Here is a 17,500-nt window from a genome sequence, read left to right on the forward strand (position 1 = left end):
CATCTTACCCGATGTTAATTCTATGGCCCGACGGAGGCTTGAACTCAAGACCCTAGGACCATAAGACGAGCACCTTTACAGTTAAGCCAACATGAGGCCTAAAGTCCACCCAAGAGACAACACGCTTGATCATGCAACACCCCGTTTGCGAAGCACCAATCCGATGGTTTATGGTCGAGCCAGTAATCAAACCCAGACGAGACGGCTCAAAAGTATTCATGTGCTCGTCTGCACCAACTAATGAGGACAACTTGTTCTTGTTCCATTGCATTAATGTCTATTTCATTGTTAAGTACAATAAAGTTATTTGTCGTTATGTATTAAAAAACAACAACATCTTGTTGCATCATTGTTTATTTTGAAAGAATAAAAAGAAATGCACTTTGCTTGAAAGGGACCACAGTGTATTGGAGGAGGAGGAGATTGGGACCATACTCTGTGTAGAGTGTTAGTGTTGCTTACGCAGTCTACTTAGCTATTGGGCACAATCCTGGACGGGTCGCCACTCCGACACGGTATACCAGCAAGCTGGCACTCATTTTGCCGACCTCGGAAGGATGACATGCTGAGTTATCGCCACCTGGTATTAGTTCAACAGCTGAGCGGGATTTGAACTCAGGACCCTATGATCCAAAGCCTGCCACCCAAACCATTAAGCCAACACTAGGCATTTCATGCATTGGGGAAGGAGGGGAAGGATAGCTAATCCGAACCTTTGAACCCCCCTTAACCCACCCCTACGATTGAACAGCACAAGCAAATGAGTTCGGTTAAGCAACTCATCCACGATTTGATGGCACACCATTTTTTGCAATAACCCGGATGTAGAGATTTTTGTAGCCATTTGTGGAGAGCACGTGATGTAATAATGTAATTTTTGCTGAAAAAAAGATTTCTACAAACACGGTGACCTAAAACCGCTAATGCTCTCACGATGTGTTTGCAACGCTGATGGATTAAGGGAATGGATGCTGGATGTGTTCATGAAGAAAGATTTTCACACACTGAATTCATGATGGCCCATCATGAAGACCTTGATGGGTACCATTTCTAGCAGGACGTACACCTTACTTTTTATATTTTTTTTTAGCACCTTCATTTTTAAGTCTGTTGATCGATTTTTGTATCCCTCCGCCGATGAAGTTGCTGGAGGCATGATGTTTTCGGGTTGTCCGTCTGTCCGTACATTCAGTCAGTCCTCGCTTAACGTTGTAGATACATTCTTGAAAAAGTGCGACTTCAAGCAATTCCAATTTCCCCAACAGAATTCATGTAAAATAGGGGGTTAGGGTTCCATGGGAAATTTTTTTTTACCATCAGACAAAAGCCATTATTTAAATCTAGAGTATAAGTTTTAAATAATTTTAAACAAGCAATTGAATATCATCATCTCAAGTTGCTTTTTTTTTTAATCTCATCTCGAATTGCTTCAGATCTTCATTGGTTAGCTCTTCTCCATGCGATCGCAGAAGTTGTGTAACGTCGGCTTCTTCCACCTCATCAAAACCCGCTGTTGGCCGAGCCGAGGATAACTTTCTTCATAGCAGTGACAACATCTTTAAGTTCTTTCGAGGCATTTTTTAAACATTGTCGAGGCTCATATGACAGCTAAAGAATAGTGTGTGGAGGAATTTGTGGCCAATATACGAGTATAGCATGAATTTTCAAAAATGTATTGGGCCCGATACGTTCTTGTGGATCAGGTATTGTGTGGCGGCGGTATACCGAGTGCCCTTCTAACTTTCTCTGCAAACACTTATCTGATTGACACGAAAGTTTCACCATTGGTGCGATTACTCACGTAGAATGTTTGCATGATAATTATGATGTCAGAGGTCACATGGTGTGGCAGAAATTTTGGAAAAAAGGTAAAACTTTGGAGCTCTGTATCTCCGAAACCGCTCCATCGAAAAAATTTGAAACTTTGCACATCTCAAGTACTCCCCATGGGAAACAGGTGTGATTTTTTTTGATGTCATAAGTGGCTTCGTTATGACGTCATAATTACATACGTCAAATGCTTTATCCAATCAGTATGAACAAATTTGAGTCATCTCAAGCTAAATTGCATGGGGGGGGGGGGGAATTGATGACATCATCAGTCATGTGGTTCGGCAGCCATATATATTTTTTTTTTTTGTAAAAAAAAAAAACTTTCAAAAATCTTCTTCTCAGAAACGGCTGAACAAATCGAGGCAAAACTTTTACAGATACGATTGCTTATCCATGAGGAACAATAAGTTCTCCACCTATGATGCCATAGGTCACATGGTTTGGCAGGTATGATTTTTTTTGAAGAATAACCCTTTAAAAACCTTCTTCTGCAAAACAGCTAGACAGATCGAGGGGAAACTTCACCCGCATATCCCCAAGCCGAGGGGATACCGGGGTGTTCATGAATAATTAATAGGTCACATGGTCTGGCAGCCATATTGGACTTAACGAAAATCTGAAGAAAAAAAAATGCTCTTGAACCGCTTCAATCGATGTGAAACGTCGCAATTATGATCTAGTAGTTATGGGGATATATATGTTTAAAATTTCAACTTTACTTGATTGGACGCATGGTCTGGCAGCCAGAATTGTTTAACGTTTTGAATCTTGGTTCAGGGATTTAAATCAAACTTGGTACAAGTATGTATAATGATGTAATAATGTGCGCGGAGGCTTATCTGGCAATGTCGTGACGTCGAAGAGTGCCCTTCTAGTTTTTTTTAAATGAGATTTCGCCCACCACAAAGCCAAAGACCACTCAAGGTGGGAGCTACACAAAGGAAAGTATAGATATTAAACAGAAAGGAGGAATCCATTGACATTTTTGTTGGGATTGAGGGGAAAGCAGGATGTCGGTAAACGATTCCAAAGTGATGCAGCGCAGGGAAAAAAAAAACTGAAAGAATACCTCATGGTCTTACTTCTCGGGACAGCCTGGTGTTGGCTTTGTGGCTAGGGTGGCTGGCTTAGGATGCTAGGGTCCTGAGTTCGAGCCCCGTTGGCTGCGGAATTACCACCAGGTGGGGTTGACTCAACCTGTCATTCCTCTGAGGTCGGCGAAATGAGTACCAGTGTATAGGTAGAGGGACACAGCATCAGCAGCACAGCCATGCTTCCAAGAGATGATAGCTGCCATACGCAAGAACAGAACAGAACTCTTCGGGACAGACACAGTGGATGGATGGGAAGAAAATGCCAAACGTGTAGTGCGGCTGAAAGTATGCTCAGGTGGAATAACCTGAGAGAGATCCTCAGAGCACATTTGGTGGTAATATCTTTAGTAAAGGTTGAAAGAAGTAACAGAGCAGCTGACTGAGAGAGGTTCCAGGGATGATGCCAACTCTTGACCCATCAGAATGGCAGCATGTTGCTGGATTCTGTCAAGAGAGATAGTTGACAGGCCAGAACACCAGCCCAAATATGGTCATGATACCCCATGACAGGTCGGATAGTGGCCTTGTACAGATGGAGCATAGCAGCTTGAGAAGGTATCACCGAGCACAAAATAAGCAGCCAAGGTGCTGGGAGGCTCTGTCAGCTACACCAGAGATGTAATTTTTCCAGCTGAAGTTTTCGCTGATATCCAATCCAAGCAGATGGATAACAGGTAGTTCCTGCAAAGACGAACAATCCATAGACAAGGTTGGAAAACAAGATGATCTTGAACGAGACACAGACAACAAGTGGGTCTTTTTTGGTGGAAAGTAACAAGCCAGTCTTTTCCAGAGTTAATAACACTTTCTAGGTCCTGGTTGAGAGTGGTACTGGCATGGACATGGGAAGGAGGAGACAAGGTTTCCACCAAGGTAGTACACAGTGTTGATTCATCTGCATAAATACTTAATTGAGAAAGAATACAATCAGGCAGATCATTGATATATAACAAGAAAAATAGTGGACCCAACACAGACCCCTGAGGAATACCAGCATTTATATTATGGACAGGGGATGACTGTCCCTCTTGTATCAAGTAATTTTCCAGAGATGCCATATGATCTTACCTTATGAATGAGGCCCTTGTGCCACGTTTTGTCAAAAGCCTTTGAGATGTCGAGAGCAACAACCCTGGCTTCTCCATGGTGATCCAAAGCTCTATTCACATGTTCAGTGATGAGGGAGAGAACATCACCAGTCGACCTTGAATGTCTAAAGCCATTCTGGAGATCAGTTATGAGGTTGTGGGTTTGCAGATGAGTCATGAGTTGTCATTTGATAAGGACTTCAACCAATTTGCTTATAATGGGAAGGAGGCTGCAAAATGCAAAACGAAAGGATCACCAGTGAAATGCAAAATAGGTCGATAGTTAGAAGGATCAAATTTTTCATCAGAGCCTTTAACAATAGGGATTACAGAAGCCTGCTTCCAGCAAGGTGGAAACACAGACTGACAGACACAAGCGATGCAATTTTGAGAGAACAGAAGACAGTTCAGGTGAACACAGCTTCAAAGCAATTGCAGGGATTCAATGTGGTCCAGGATATTTTGAGATGTCAAGTCTCTGAATAATCTCAGCAACTTTCCTGGGTGTGTCGAAGATAGTGGAAAGCCTGGTGTCAAGACGGGAAGAACTAGGAGGCAATGGGTGTCCATGGTCTTCAAGTGTGGGGTTGGCAGCAAAATGCTCAGTAAAAAAGGTTGACTTTATCAGTAGGAGAAGCAAGCACTTCAGGGTCATTGAAGAGGACAGGAATCGATGATCGATTACGGTTGAGATTGCTATTAGGAAGTCTCCAAAAATATCTGGCACCGAGCCATTTATTTGAGATAGAATCACAAACAGATTCTGCATACTAGCACTTACCATTCTCTAATACTCGTTTACATTGGTTGCTTGCAAAGTGAAACAAGTGATGCGGCTCATCGAGCCAACATGATGATACTGATTGAAAAGGTGATTGTGATGGGCGATCGTAGCAGAACAAGCCGAAGTGAACCATGGCTGAGAGTGTGGTTTCACTGAGTCGGTCCGAGAATAAAGAGGTCCATACCAACATGGATCCACTCAGTAACTTCCTTGGCAGCTTAAGATGGGTTGTGACAAAGGATTCAGTTCCAGTGACCATTGGCAAAAAAAAAAGAACACAAGGCATCCCAGGTCAGCCTTATTATATTGGAAAACAGTTCAATGGACAAGATGAACAACAGTTGATGGGGAGAAGAAACCTGAACTTCGATGTTGACATGATCAGAGTTTCCTCGAGGGGGGGGGATTTTTGCAGTTCAATCCCCAGGATTTGAGCACAAAAATACATCAATAAGTAATCAGTAACTCGATCAGGAATTCGAGTTGGGGCTGAAATGATCCGAGCAAAGTCATGCAACACGGCAAAGTTAAATGCACCGACACCAGAAGCATCTGTGCTGCGAGAGTGAACTAACCATTCTTTGTGATGAACATTAAAGTCTCCAAAGACCATAATGTCAGCAGTTGGATGTGGAGACATTAACAATATCAACACTGTCAGTGATGGAATCGAAAAATAGCACAATTGGGCGATGATGGAGAGCGATACAAAAATAGAATTCACCAGTGAAATGCAAAAGCGCTTGGTGAAAGCACATGAACTCTTGTGTCGTATCTTGATGGGAGAACTCATGGTCAAGAGATAGAGGGACCTTTGCATCAATACACAAACCATGAGAAGGCGGAGAATCAAGCCTACAGAGCAGTGGTTCCCAACCTTTTTTTCTGATAGAGTACCACTTGGAGGTCCCATACCGTCGCCGCGTACCACCTGGTTCCAGAAAAACTCAATTCGATAAGATATCAATTTATTCACAAGTAGAACACACAAATGAACTAACTGTCAACAAAGAACAAAATTTAATGCGAGGGCTGCATCTGTTTCTTCTCCACCAGCTGGTCGATGCGGGACATAACTTTGCTCACAGCATATCGGAAACCATGCCCGGGCACAGCAAGACGGTTCCGGCTCTTTGACTTGATGGTCATCATGGCTGAGAACCCCTGCTCGCACTCACACGTAGAGGGGAAAATCAGTAGCTGGGGAACAGCGTGACGGGCGAGTGTCGGGTACGAGGAGGCAATGGTCACCCAGAAGTTCATAGGAGAGCATTCCTTGTGCTTCGTCTTTGCTGTCTCGTCAGCCTGGATATCTATGAGCTCCTCTTGTTCCCCGGTCCCGACAGGCAGATCGCCTGGTTCAACGGAAAACGGATTGGTGATGTAGGCACAACATGTAATGTCTGGGAAGTAATGCATCAACTCAGTCTTGAGCAGTAAGAGGTGACGGACGATTTCTTGGGAAAATTCATCGTTGGACTCGCTCTCAAGGGTAGTGAGGAGATCGAACATTCCGTAGCGTTTGCTCTCCACATTCTTGATCCAGAGGTTTGTTCAGTTTCAGTTCAGTTTCAGTTTCAGTTCAGTTTCCTGGGGAGTTGTTTCAAGAAGGATTGGATGGCAGAGAAATTGCCACAACCCCCCCCCCCCCCACCCTGATATTATCATAGCAGATACTTTGCTGCATAGACTTAGGTACCCTTGGTGGTAGGACTTGAAATGCAGGTTAAGACCGAGTTTGATGAGATTGAATAGTCGTTGTATGATAACATATAGAGGAAGAAAGACGAGGAAAATAGTATCCTTAGTTCACCAATCTACATGTCGCATATAAGCCCAAAATGAGAGACACAGAAGTAATACAATCAGAGAAAACTGAAGGCAGAAACAGGACAAATCGAACAATTTAAGAAGGGAAACAGAAATCCAAAAGCTCATGAAAAGAATCAGACAAATAAAAAATAATTATTACATATAAAACAATGGACTGGACCCCTTAGCTGCCCATTATAAAATCCAAATACAACAGATAGCAGAGAGAGGGGGGAGGGGGACCTATGATGAAGCCAACAACAAAATAAATCAAAATCAACAATTTGAAAACAACTCGAAAAAGTTCTACCAAGAGCGAGGAAAACAGAAACAAAATGTGACAACTCTCCCAAAAAGAGGACCTTCAAAAATTTCGGAAATGTATATTTGAGGATGAAAAAGGAAGCAGAGTGGATACGACACTTGGAAAATATAAAGCAACAGCGACAGGAAATGCACCCAATGACAATTGAAGTGGGGAAAAAAAAATGAGAAAACAACTCGCAAAAGCACCAAACTCCAAATGCCCAGACCCGGATGGGAGTCTGAATTTCTGGCTAAAGCAATTATATACTCTCCAACCTCATTACGCACGAGCATCTGACGAACTCATCCGATGGAAACAGCCGATGGACGAATGGGCTCACAGAAGGCAACACTTCCGATTCCCAAATCTGAAGAAATCCATCCACCCAAAAATATAGACCAATAACATTCCCACCAACAACATACAAACTTTGAACACGTATAAACACCGATGCAGTTTACGACCACCTCACTCAACAAGGAGCTTTAGAGGCAGAACAGAAAAGATGTAAAAGGGGATGTTATGGAACAATAGACCATTTATTGTTAGATAAAACCATCCTCAAAAACTGCAAGCTCGAACAAACCAACTTATCCACAGCCTGGATAGATTACAAAAAGAGCCTTTGACGGTGTCCCACATTCATGGATTGTAAAATGCATGCAAGGATACAAAATGGACCCCCAGAAAGTCACACTTTTTGAGAAAGCAATGACGCCCTTGAACACATCGCTGATACTACCTTACCTGGAAGGAAAGATTGAAATCCCAGCAGTAAAGAAACGACGTGGTATCTTACAAGGTGACGGTCTTCCCCCCCCCCCCCATTTCTCTCTTGTTTTGTCTGATTCTGGACCCGATGAGTAACATCATCAATGACCAAGGAGGAAGAGAGGAGATTGGGACCAGAATCTGTGCTGCTTAGGCATTCTCCTTGGCTATTGGGCACAATCCTGGATGGGTCGCCACTCCGACACGGTATACCAGCAAGCTGGTACTCATTTTGCCGACCTCAGAAGGATGACAGGCCAAGTTAACCCCACCTGGTATTAATTCAACAGCTGAGCGGGATTTGAACTCAGGACCTGAGGATCCAAAGCCAACCACCCGAACCATCAAGCCAACACCAGGCATAATGAATAAGGGCATGGATACAATCTGACCTGCAATAGAAAAATGACCAACAAAACAAGAAAGGTGACATGTACTGCACGTGGATGATCTGAAACTCTTCACCCCAAATGATAAGAAATTGGCAGATCAACTGAAACTCGTAAAGCAGTACTCGGAGGACATCTGAATGGAGTTTGGTCTTGCCAAATGTGCCAAATGCACATTTTTTACAAGGAAAAACAAAAATAACAAACAGCATCTTAATCGATGGAAATACAACAATACAGGAACTAGAAAATGAAGCATCTTACAAATACTTAGGAATAGAGGACCCGCAAATACAGCACAAAACAATGCTAAAATAATCAGCAAAGAGTACCTATGCAGAATAAGATGAATTCTGAAGTCATCCCTCTCCCCAAGAAACAAAACCAAAGCTATAAATCAACTTGCGGTGCCGGTATTCCAATATAGCTGGGCAATTATAAACTGGCCACAATTGGAGATCAACAATCTCGACTCGAAAACAAGGAAACTTCTAACTATTCACAAGGTGTTTGACAAAAACCAATGCATCCTGAGGTTGTACTTACCAAGGTGAGAGGGAAAGGTATTTTTGATGTAGTTTAACCAAGTGTACAGAACATCGTGTGTCGGACTAGCGGAGAATGTGAAAGCGCAACAAACTACCGGATGAGATTTGTACATGAGCAAGAAAACAACAGATCAGAAAAGGGATCATCAATCCATTTCGTAGCAAATTTCCAAGGAAAGGATCAAATTATGGACACCACACAGGAAAACAAAACAGAAACAAACACAGCTCCGATGATTGAAAAGAAAACTGGAAGGGCACTCGGTAGAGCATCTACCTCCGCCATGATCCACAAGAACATATCTGGCCCAATACATTTTTTGAAAATTCATGCTATATATCATTTTTGGCCCTCTCTCTCTCTCAATGGTGAAGAATCACTTTGAGAATTAAATAATTCTTGTTTCTAGATCCAGATTCTGATCTTCACCAAAATCGAATCAGTTCGTCCTTGTCACACACCCAACGTGTTCACCAAGTTTCGTCCGAATCGTCCACAACATTTTTTGAGATATCGTGCTATATATAATTTTGGCCCCATCTCTCAATGGTGAAGAATCACTTTAAAATTATGGGATCCAGATCCGGATTCGGATCTTCACCAAAATCTAAAGAGAGTCCGTGTCACGCACCCAACCTGCCCACCAAATTCCATCCAAATCTGCCCACAACTTTTTAAGATATCCTGCACACAAAGACAGACAAACAGACAGACAAACAGACAGACAGACAGACAGAAAGGGGTGAAAACATAACCTCCTTACACCTTTGGTGGCGGAGGTAAAAAATGGAAAAAAAATACAAAAATAAGCATCAGCAGATATACTCTGACAAATGGGAGAATGACAAAAGAGCAGGAAAATTATAAAAAAAAAAGAGGTTGACAGGACAGGGATTGACAGGGAAGGCTCTTTGGAATGGTGACGAAGAGGTCAAATTAGTTGGGATGGAGAACGAGTCATCATCGATGCCCAAGACCAATGACACTATAGTAATGCCTTTAAGAAAATGGAGGGATCGAGTCAATTGGACAAATACACGCACTGATACAGATATACGGATGACCTGACAGTTGTGCAACAGTCAGCTGATGGAGAGTTAGAGATACTGGAGCAAATGGAATGGTTGATGCGGTGGGCAAGGGTTGGCTGGAAAGAAAGAAAGTCGAGGAGTGTTGTGGTGAGACAAGTGGTGGTGGATCACGTTCACAAGTTTGAGCTGGCAGGGGGAGGTGGTTCCCTCATTGGCAGAGGCCCTGTGAAGAGCTTTGCAAGATGGTATATGGTGGAGTTGAATGACGTTAGAAGGATGTAGGAGGTAAGGAAGAAGGTGAGAAGTTTGAAGAGGATTTGATGTATGTGGTTTGCCAGGAAAGTTGAAGATATGGTGCTTGAAGTCTGTCTTTATGCCACGAGCATTGTGGCCATTGATGGTGTATGATATTGCGAATGGGCATGTGGAGTGGATGGAGGTTATGGTGAGTGGTTTTGTGAGGAGGTGGTTGGAAATGCCATGCTGTTTGAGGAATATTGCTTTTTATGGTCAGTGTGGAAAACTCCGATTACCCTTAACACCAATAACCAAGCAGTATAAGGTGGTGAAGATAGAGGAGTTTATGATGTTGTGGTATTTGAGTGATCCAGTGGTAAAGAATGCTCTCCCAGAGAAGAAGGCAAGTCAGAAGTGGAATGTAAGAGCAGAGGATGATGAAATGGAGGAGCGGTTGTAGTGCAACAGGAGGATGTGTTGGGAATGGTGGAGCACATGAAGCAGAGTTTGAGGTGGATGAAACATGATCAATGACGAAAGGCATGTGGGAAGAAAAGGAGGAAGATGGTGGAGAGGGAGGTGAGAAGAAAGGAGGAAGGGGAGATTTCTGAAGGCAGTTAGCCGGGCACAGCAAGGTGCTTGGAATCGGAGGGAGGGTGTACAGGTGAGGATGTTGATATGGCAAGGGATTTGGAGGATGGAGCCAATGTTGTTGAATTTCCTGTTGTGGGTAAAGTATGCTGTGCTTCCATCACCAGCAAACTTGAGATTGTGGGCATTGTTGCAGGAGAACTGCTCTTGGTGTGGAGGTCAGGGAATGGTGCAGAATTGCAGCATGCACCGAGTGCATGCTCAGTAGCATTGGCAGCACAAATCAAGTGCTGGCAGTGGAAGTGGCGATGGTGCAACAAGAAGTGAAGTGATCGAGAGAGAGGGGAGTAGAGAATGAGGGTAATGGGAGAGAGGTGTTTGTGAAAGAGGGCCAGGCAGCAAGAGGCAGAAGGTGGAGGAGGAGTAGGTGGAAGACAAGAGGTCTGCCAAATGCCTGTGATTGTCAGGTGGTGGAAGACCTAAAGCCACAACTGGTATTTCCGGAGGAAATCTGCATGACAAGGTTGTGTCTGACATTGTCATCTCGTCAGGTACAACAAGAGAGGTCATCTTTTGGGAATTGTCAGTATCTTGGGAAGAAAACATTGAGGAGGTGCACGAGAGGAAGAGAGGAAAGTATAGTGAGCTTGAAGTGGAGTGTCTGGAGAACAGTTGGTGAGGTCCTTCTCAGCCATTTGAGGTGGGGTGTAGAAGGTATATTATATTATCAATTCCTTTTATGCATTTCTTGCTCGACTTGGAGTCGTTACAGCACTTGAGGCAGTTGTACCATCCTAAACTAGGGTAGATCCATATAATCAATGCCTGTTGCGCAACCCACGTGCCGTCATCTCCAATCCACCACATGCCAACGTGTAAACTCCAACAACCACCTCACAATAAGGTGAGTTGTTTTGCTGTTTGTCTGTTTGTGACCTTACTGCTTTGAGCTCCCAAGGTTAATCACAACAAAAGTTTATACAATCAGATTTTTAACCACAATGCATCTGAATAGGGGTTTTAAACAGTCATGAGGAAGTCATTTATCCCATTATCACTCATTTACATCCTTTCGACCTCATCAGACCATTGAGACCCCTTAGACCTTTAGACCCCTTCACAACCACTTAGACCCTTTTGTGACATATACACCTTCTTCGACCCTTTAACCTATAGATATATCCCATTTTCAGGTACATTTAGACCCCTTAGGCCCTTTTAAGACCCTTAGAACCATTTTGACCCATTTAACCCATACAAGACCCTTTAAGTACTTTAGACCCCTTTATGACCCTTAAAACACTGCAGACACCTTAAACCCTTTATGCTGCTTAGATGCTTTCAACTTGTCAGACTTTAAGACCCTTTTTGATATTTTAAGACCGTTAAACCACTTCAGAACCCTGACAAAATTGAAAAAAATTGCCTTGAAAATCGTTTTTGACAACCGTTTTCATGCACCGTTCACATCGCATCACAAGTTGCAATGATAAAATTGAAACTGATATCCCAAAGTGAAACTGATGTTGAGAAGTGAAACCGAAACGACTAATCTGTGGATCATCGGATGGGAAACCAGAATGAAATGCTATGAGAAATATTGAATGGAAATTGCTGAAAGCAAAGCTATGGGGAGTATTGAGAGAGGGGGCAGGTTGAGGACTGAAGAAGAGATATGGAGAGGGATAGGTGCCTGTTGGTGGTTGGTTGGTATGGAAATAACTTTGGTGATCTTCCGTTCGGCAGTAGGCTCAAAACGTGCTTAAATCCGTTTCCCAGTCAAGCTTTCATCACATCACCCCTCATTCCCAAGCAGTGTTTCGGAGGTACAACAAGCATGGATTGGAAATCTTCGCTGGTAGAATGGAATGAGGTTGATGAGGTTACCAATTCCACCCACTGCGGTATCTGCACATTGAATATTTATGCTGAATTCCCGTTTCTACCAAGTGAGTCGTTGCTCATTTGTGGTGAGTGGGCCCTTGATCTGGCTGGGAGTGTGTGGACCGATTGGCCCATGTGACCAGGCAACAATGTGCCTGTATTTTGGATGACTCCTATTCTCCTGGCATGCTATTTGCTGCAATTGGACTTGCTGAAGAGCACAAGGGCAAAATTCAGTGCCAACAAACTCTCGAAGCTTCGTGCCCTTCAAAGTCTTTTGACATGTTTGCTTGGTTCTGGTATCGCATTGTTTATTATACGGCAGGGGGGATAATTCATCATATTTTGGAGGGACACGATTGTTTCATGAGAAATGCATGAAAATATTCTGATATGTTCCATGTGAAAACATTCTGTTTTCCAGTTTCAGCCTCTGAATGCTCGATCAGTGTGTCCCAAGGCAAGGCTGACATTTTGTTCAGGAATTTCATTCTGCTGCAGTGTGGCTGAACTCAACCTATCTATCACATCACTGCACAATAAAGAGTGAATCCTGCAGACGATTCCATGTGTATATATATATATATATATATATATATATATATATATATATATATATATATATATATATATATATATATATATATATATATATATCCGTCATTGTGGAGGGGTTACACTCGAGGTTTGCATATGATCAGCATGCTACATGAGTACATGGTATGTGTAGAGTTCCCTTCATGATTCTGACTTTATGTATCTCAGACAGTGTACTGTATCGAAGAATTACTCTAATCCGATCTTCAGAGCCTTTGACCACTCTGGATACTCCAGTAATGACCATTATTTCACAGTGGTGTTCCTTGTTCCTAATGGTTCCAGATTCTTCAAACATCGATTTCTCAATCCTCAAACTGTACTTGGAGAGCTTCGCAGTTTTCTTCGGCACTGTTTATATCGGACAGAACCGCAAAGTCTATTATATAACAGACTTTAAATTTGTATTTGACAACGATGTTTGGCTTATATGCATAAATAGCTCTGTCTGTGTAAATCTACATATCCCACAGGATAGTAGCTTCTTACTTGCCTGTGTTTTCTGTGGTTTATGCTGATACCATTTGTCAGACACATTGACATTGCAGCATTTGAAAATACACCATTGTATGTATCTTGCAACTCTGTCATGGTGCTTTAAGTATTCAATAAGTGTCAAAGCAGGACAACGTACTTGGATGCGACTGAGATTGGCATCATCTTGGCACATGAAACAGCTACTTTCAATGATGGTCATCAATATGTTCTTCTGATTGTAATTTGTTTACAGAGCTTGATCCAGAGCTATGATTATAAGGTCCTCCGCTTCACCTTTGAGGCTTGTACCTCTGGGATTGCAGACGAAGGCATACTGGGCTCTCAGTGGAGAGCCCTAGAAATGAAAGTAAACATATTTAAAGGTGTATAGATAGATAACAGCTTATCATGACATTTTTCGAAGGACACTTGCAATAACAAAAGTAACTGGATATCTGCGAACACAAAGCAATCATGATCACCAAGGGTAAACCTCCCAGTTGGTGGAGCATTTTTTTTTGCAATTACCCGTGACATACCCTGGGCCCGCGATTCAACGATGGCCATATTTCTTTTGGACCATCATATGACCTTGAACTTCAATATTTTGGGATAGTCTGTAAATTAAGAAATTGTGTCTCCATCTGCAATCTATCCAGAAATCTCAACATCATGAAAATTGTTGGGAAATTATTCAGGTTATGATCAAAAAGGTGTTTTTGTTAATTGGGTCACACTTGAAAAGAAATAGGTCAAGGAAACGAAACAGATATCATATGAGCAACTTCAATGCACGTCCACCATTATGATGTGAGAACATCTTGGAAGACCTCAAACAGTCTTTGAGATTCCACATTGGAAAAATTGAGCGATGACAAAAAATACTTTTGTTTGAACCACCATTTTACCTTGACCTTTAACTCGGAAGAGTTTAATGTAAATGAAGCATAAATGTGCCTTGCTCGAGGCTATCTGGAGAGGGCAATTTGTTCTAATCAGCCAAGCCTTAGTCAAGTTTTGGTGAAAAAAATGTTAAAAAGTTTATTATTGGGTCATGACATTAAAAATTAGGTCAAGGTCAAAATAGTAATTTCAACCCCACAAACTTTTAATTCCCATTATTGATGCAAAATTTGATTCCGAAAGTCTCAGCCGGATCCGAGATACAGCTCGGAAATTGGCAGAAAAAGGGAGGAAAACTTAAATGGTGGTTTCGTACTCCTAGTCATGGAAGACCTTGACCTTTAACCCATCAAGGTGTGATGTAAATGAACTGTAAATGCACCTTTCTCTCGGCTATCTAGAGAGGGCAATTTGTTCTGATCAGACAAACATTCATTGAGTTAGGGTGAAAAATGTTAAAACGTCTACAATTAGGTCATGACCTTAAAATCAGGTCAAGGTCAAAATACAGATCACATCAACCCCGCACACTTTCTATTCACATCATTGATGCAAAATTTCTTTCCGAAAGTCCATGTCGGCTCCGAGATACAGCTTGGAAAATGGGAGTGTAAGAAGAAGTTGAGTTTTTTTTCAAACTGATGGCTTAGTACTCCTACGGGTATACTAAACTCTGTAGTACCATTACAATTTGGGGACACTAATTGTAGAAACAAACCATACAAAATCAATAAGCCTTCCCCTGTCCGAAAGGGAGAGGCTTAACTAGAACGGCACTCGGTAGAGCGCATACCTCTGCCAGGCTGAACAGTTTACATTTTGTATCCCACTTTTGGCCGTATCTGCATCCCGGTCTTAAACAAAATCGAATCAATTCGTCCTTGTGAGAGGCACGACCTATCCACCAAGTTTCATCCCAATCCGTCCATAACTTTTGGAGACATCGTACTTTATATTGTTTTTGACCCTTTTTTCTCAATGGTAAATAATAATCACTTAAAAGTTGATTGTATCCGGATCTGGTTCCGGATTTTCACGAAGATCTAATCATTTCGTCCTTGTCAAACACCTAACCCGTCCAAAAAGTTACATCTGAATCCGTCCAAAACGTTTTGAGATATCCTGCTCACAGACAAACAAACAAACAGACAGACAGACAGCAGTGAAAACATAACCCCTGTCCACCTTCAGTGGTAGAGGTAACTAGGGAGTTCATCGAACACGTTACCCCATACAATCTTGAGAAAAAAAAAGACAAGGCAAGGGTTACTTCCTCCCTTTTTATTTTAATAAAGTTCGCCCAGGTATTGTATCGCGAAATGCCGCCATATTGTCTGAATCAGGATGTTTTCACAACCTGAGAGCGCAGGTGGTAAATATGATTGGTCGAGACTGCATTCAATTTTTTCCAAATTACTGCTCGACTGAAGATTTATGGAATCACAAAACAAAGCGATTTATGTTCTACTGTGTTCAAAATATATAAGTAAATTGCAATAAAAACGTATTAAAGCCTGTAGAAAACAAAAACATTGAATCGAAAGTTTACCGCCATTGATGCATTTTGGAAATGCTGTCTTGACACCACATGTTAAACTAGTTATCGTGCCTGTTGTTTGTGTCCTTTCAGGCATCCCCAGAAACAGTAGTTTCCTCTTTGGAATGTTTTTGAAAAAAAAATTTTGACTTCCAGACAGATAGACAGGGCTAAAGCAATTGTCTTATCCCATTGTGTGCATGCAGGATGAGAGGCCATTCATTATTTTGAAATTCAGTCAAAGTACTGTGAAACTGCAAGTTTTTACAGCCACCCCATTATTAATTTTTTTTTACAGCTTTTGTTCAAAATGATATGCACTACTAAACTTCAAAATATGAAATTGAATTGAAAAAAATTTGCATAGCTGCTAGATCATAGACTAACTGACAGACACAGACAAAGTAAACCAATTGCTATCCTCCACCTTGCGCGACGCACACGGGTTAATAATGATAACATTATTACAAAACTTGATCCGTATGGCAGGCCGTCCAGAGCAAATTGACGCACATGAAGCATTTGTGCTGCTCAAAAACTGTTTCGCTCTGCCCAAGCAAATGTATCTCTTGCTTGCATCTCCCTCCTACCTGAATAGTGCACAGCTAGGAGCTTTTGACCAAACCATTTGCAAAACTGTTTGTAAAATCTCGAATGTTGCTTTTAACGAATATGCTGGGATGCAAGCTACGCTCCCAGTTAAGCAGGGAGGTCTGGGTTTCAGGAGGGCTATTGATATTGCTCTCCCTGGCTTCATCTCCTTATTGCTGGCAGTCCACCCCTTAGTCGATGCCGTTCTGTCCCGTATCAGCGGTTTGGCACAAACGGGGGAGTTGACAGCAGCAGTGTTGTCATGGAGTTCAGCCCATATCGGTGTTTGCGTACCCAAAGGCCTGTCCGGCTTAGCCAAAAAACATGGGACATTGAGGCGGCAAGAGTGGCTTTTGCCAGCCTGTTGAACAGTGTGGATCAGGTCACCAGAGCCCATGTTTTGGCCACAGCCGCTAAAGAAAGTGGGACGTGGCTTCACGCAGTCCCTGTTCACTCTTTGGGAACACAGTTTGACCCTGAGTCTTTACGGGTTGCGGTTGCACTACGAGTTGGAGTATCAGTCTGTGAGCAGCATAAATGACGATGCGGCAGTATGATGGATACATTTGGACACCATGGTCTGTCATGTCGTTTCAGTGCCAGTCAATCTATTAGACATTCGGCCTTGAACGACGTGGTCAAACGTGCCCTTTACGGGGCAGGGATACCATCTGTCCTGGAACCCCTTGCTGTAGGCATTGGCAAAAACAGCCGCCCAGATGGCTTGACGATTGTCCCATACAAGAATGGGGAAAGCCGAAGCTGGGATTGCACTTGTGTTGATACTTTCGCCAAATCACATGTTGACAACACAGCCTCAACAGCTGGAGCGGCTGCCACCGATGTGGAAGTTCTGAAACTTAATAAATACGCCGGCCTCAGCCAAACTCATGTATTCGTGCCAATTGCCATTGAAACAATGGGAGTGTATGGCCGATCTACATCCACCATTACGAGTGACATCGGTAGAAGGCTCGTTGCATCCACCTGTGATATTGTTGTGGGCCGGGGTTTGGCGGTGATAA

The 17,500-nt window shown here is 42.5% G+C and overlaps 1 protein-coding gene across 1 annotated transcript in view; it reads right to left on the reverse strand.

The window, feature by feature from the left end:
* Positions 1 to 17,500, reverse strand: part of LOC147017921 (pituitary homeobox 3-like) — a 128,611-nt gene that overhangs the window by 110,093 nt on the left and 1,018 nt on the right. The window lies entirely within an intron of this gene.

The sequence above is a fragment of the Eptatretus burgeri genome, chromosome 10, assembly GCF_056783735.1.
Source record: "Eptatretus burgeri isolate ZD-2024b chromosome 10, Ebu_testis_v1, whole genome shotgun sequence".
Lineage (NCBI taxonomy): Eukaryota > Metazoa > Chordata > Myxini > Myxiniformes > Myxinidae > Eptatretus > Eptatretus burgeri.